General features: G+C 36.6%; 1 protein-coding gene across 8 annotated transcripts in view; it reads left to right on the top strand.

Moving 5' to 3' along the window:
* The window catches only part of YAP1 (Yes1 associated transcriptional regulator), an 84,336-nt gene that overhangs the window by 3,636 nt on the left and 77,045 nt on the right, over positions 1-3,655 (top strand). The gene's annotated exons all lie outside the window — the stretch shown is intronic.

Here is a 3,655-nt window from a genome sequence, read left to right as displayed (position 1 = left end):
GTAAGTAAAACTTGTCTTCAGTTGGCTGTATCTCTGATGCTTTTTTGTTGGTGGTGACTTTTTTTTGTTACATTTTTTGTTGTTTGTTTTATTTTATAATATTTGAATTTTGGTAGATTTCATTGGGTTTAAAATACATGTTTTGAAAAACACGCGCCTGACTTTAAGTAGGAGATCCTACAACTCCAGTATTCCTCCAAATCGGCTCTCTGCTGTTTCTGAAAACTGTATGGTACTCTGTGAATATTTACCCTATCTTAATCTTAGCTGAAGAATGTTATCTATTGTGTTGTGTGCTAAAAATCAGTGAAATGCACACAGTGATTTTTAAACATTGTGAGTTTTGGATTTGGTGAATCTTGCCAGAGTTGTTACGCAGGTCAAAGTACATTTCACCTCATTTTTGTGATCCAGATGTAAAAATACAGAGTAACTTCAGAAACAATTGTAGTGAGGCTATATCAACTACGTTATTTTTTGAATAAGGACAGTAGTGTAAGTAAGCAACGGAAACGTTTTTCCCTGCTGTCTACTCGTGAGGAAATGAATGTGTATGTTTGATTGCAGTAGTTGGGTCTGTAACTCTGAACTGGTCCACATTCCCTGCAGTGAAGGGGAAATTGCAGAACTTTTAACATCATTTCTTGTTCTAACAGCTGTAGCTTTTTCACATGGTGAAATCAGTATCACCTTTTCTATAACTGAAGAGAAGTTACACATGCCAGCCATCTGACACCTATTCCATCAGGAAGTATTCTGTTTTATGCTGAGTAGTTTTCTAAAACGGCAGGAGCTTGTCCTTCTTTCTGAAAGTGTGCCCACCAAGACATAGAATTGGCCCTCAAATATCTTGACTATATTTTGAACAGTTAATTAAACTGCAAGTCTCTAAATAAACCATTATATATCATTTTCAGGGCCGGGAGAGAGGAGGGTTACCAGAGTGTGTTATTTATATAAAACTTTTCAGCCAAGAGAAACATCTTTATCCCTACCTTTCTTGCTAAAACGTTGTCATTAATACATGCTTTTGATTGCAGTGGTTGGTTGTAGCTTCAAAAACAAAGTTGCAATGAAAATGGAACTTGCACAACTTCTTAAAACTGTTTCTTGTTCCTGTATCAATGGTGTTTCCATACAGAGAAATTAGCATCACTTTTTTTACTAAAAAGAGTTACTATTTGAGCCTGAAGGTTACTTCTTGAAAACAATCATTCTGTATTACGAGTGTGAAAATGAGTGTTAGCTGTAGATCTTAAATATGTGATTTTCTTTTTTTTTTTTTTTTTTTGGTGATGTTGAACAAATTGGCGTATTCTGCAACATGAGCTCTTCAGCGTGCACAAATACAGGTATTTTGGAACCTGTAAGTTTATGCCATTTGAGACCTGTAGCTCACTGGACCTTGAGGAAAGCACAGACTGAGTTTGGAAATGAGAAGCAAGCCTTGGTTTTGACTGCACTAGTGAGAACTCTTAAAAAGCAGCTTATGAAGTGTGAAAAATAGATAGCTGATTTAAAGTTTTACTGTCACAAATATTTGTTTTTGATAACGCTGCTAATTTTACAGGAAGTAGAAGTTTGAGATGCAGAATGACTTCACACTCTTGCAGCAGATTTTTCTTTAAGTTATGCCTATTCAGGTAAAATTAGTGAAAGATACTTTTTTCATTTTCCAGAAAGCTTTTCTGCAGTTTCACTATTACCGCAAAACTCTTTTTAGCCTGCCATGTTTTTTCTCTTTTTTTCGTCCTTTCTTGGTGTCCTGGTATCCATTTCAAAGGGTCGGGTTTCAGAAAGAACAATAAAGAGACTGAGACTGGAAAGTACACACAAGTCTGGCAAACTCATCTGCATGAGCAAGATCGTTTGTTCTCAAGCAGACATCCAGAGTAAATGATTGAAAGAGCTGCTAGCTGTGAAGGATGTGTCTTGATGGGGAAAGGAGTGGAAACAAACCAGGTTGTTAGGAAGAAAAATAAAGGCTGTGCTTTTTGAACCTCTCTCTGCCGGGTCACATGCTGACCTTGGGAGATTATAAACAGTGAAACGGGCTGTTTTCGTTCTGCTTTCGTTGGGTGATACTGTGGGAAGGGAGAGTCTAACAAGGATAGTTCTGAAGGCTCTATTAGCACCTGAAGAACATTTTTTTTGTTCCTAAAAGTTTGCTTACTAGTATCTACAGGTGAGATCCACCAACTTCACTAGTGTTATGAAGATTTGCTGAAAGCATTTCAAGTACTAGCAAAATGTTTGCTTGCATATTTAGGAAATCCAAAGAAATGTAAGAATTATTTTTAAGTAGCAAGTTTGTATTTCAGGAGCTTTTTTCAGTGTTGAGTGGTAAATTCTGTCTCATCTCCACAAGCCTGTTGAAGCTCATATCATGTGTAGTTATACCTTAAACATTTGTTCAGAGCTTGAATGCTGAGATTCCTGATGCTAAATACATTTAATGTGGTTCCTTTTACCATATGCAGATTTTTGGTGTGTCTTCCAAGTATTCAGCTTTTTTTATTGGATTGGCTGCATTGCTCTTTGTTTCCATGTACTCTGTTCTGTAGCCACTCCATGAACAGTCTAGTAATTGGGCTCTAGAAAGATCTTTGCAGAATAGGTAACAGTATTAGATTTTTTCCAGATGTCAGTAAGCCTTATGGTTATAGTTATCATAATATACTATAGTGCAAACAGACTAATATAAAATTGAGTACTGCACTTAATATGGACTGGAATGTAGTCACTTTCACTAATCAATAGGTCAAGGACTGCAAGCATGGTAGTTTGCACAAAGAAATGAAAATAATGCATATAGGAGTAAAAATACTTGTCTGTATATTTATATGCATGCACAGAGTTATTTGGCCAGGTATTTTGTATACACACCACACGTATACATATGCATTACAAAAGGTTGAAACCGTCATCTTGACAAATAGACCCCTCTGTGTGGGAATGCCCAACATATGATTTGCCAGAATTCCAGTCATTAGTGTTCATCTCCTTGTTTTAAGTAGGATTCTGCAGTATAGTTTTCTATTAGTGAAATACAAATGATTTTGGCCAGTGAGTGAAGACACGCTTGCTAAACGATTGGTGAAACCAATACTGTTTTTTACTCAAACTGCTACTTAAACAACTCATAAGCTAAGCCTTGCCTGGTTAGTAAGTGGTCACATCTGAGTCATCTCGGCATTGCTGTGTGAAATGCTTTAGCACTGTTCTTAAACATGCAGTAAAAAAGATGTGCTTGGTTTGTGTGGTGATGTCAACCACATTGCTTTTAACCGCTTCCTGTTAGCCAGCTGCTGGTTGACATTTCAGTGAACTATGGAGAAAGATAGGGGATTGCTCTCTAGGCAAAAGATAATATGCCATGGGAGTAGAAGACAGCAGCTTGCAGAGAGAAAAAAGTTTTGCTCTGTTTTAGAATTACTCTTGTATTGTTTTAACTTCTTGTTATGCTTTTAATTATTACAAAGCTTGTGTGATACTTCTCATTTTGTAGTGTGAGGAGAAGTTAAATGCTTGTCTAGCAAACAAGTCTTGTAATTATTTTTCCTACAGGAAGTAGTTCTTGCAAGCAGTTTATCAACAACTTCCTATTTTTTTCTCTGAAGTGTTGAATGACTTCCTGAAGGAGGCCAAGGTGGTT

This window comes from Pezoporus occidentalis, unplaced genomic scaffold (genome assembly GCF_034315485.1).
Source record: "Pezoporus occidentalis ecotype Australia unplaced genomic scaffold, CSIRO_AGI_Poc_V1 ctg342, whole genome shotgun sequence".
NCBI lineage: Eukaryota > Metazoa > Chordata > Aves > Psittaciformes > Psittacidae > Pezoporus > Pezoporus occidentalis.
The sequence above is the reverse complement of the archived record's forward strand: the minus strand, read 5'-3'. Positions and strand labels throughout refer to the sequence as shown.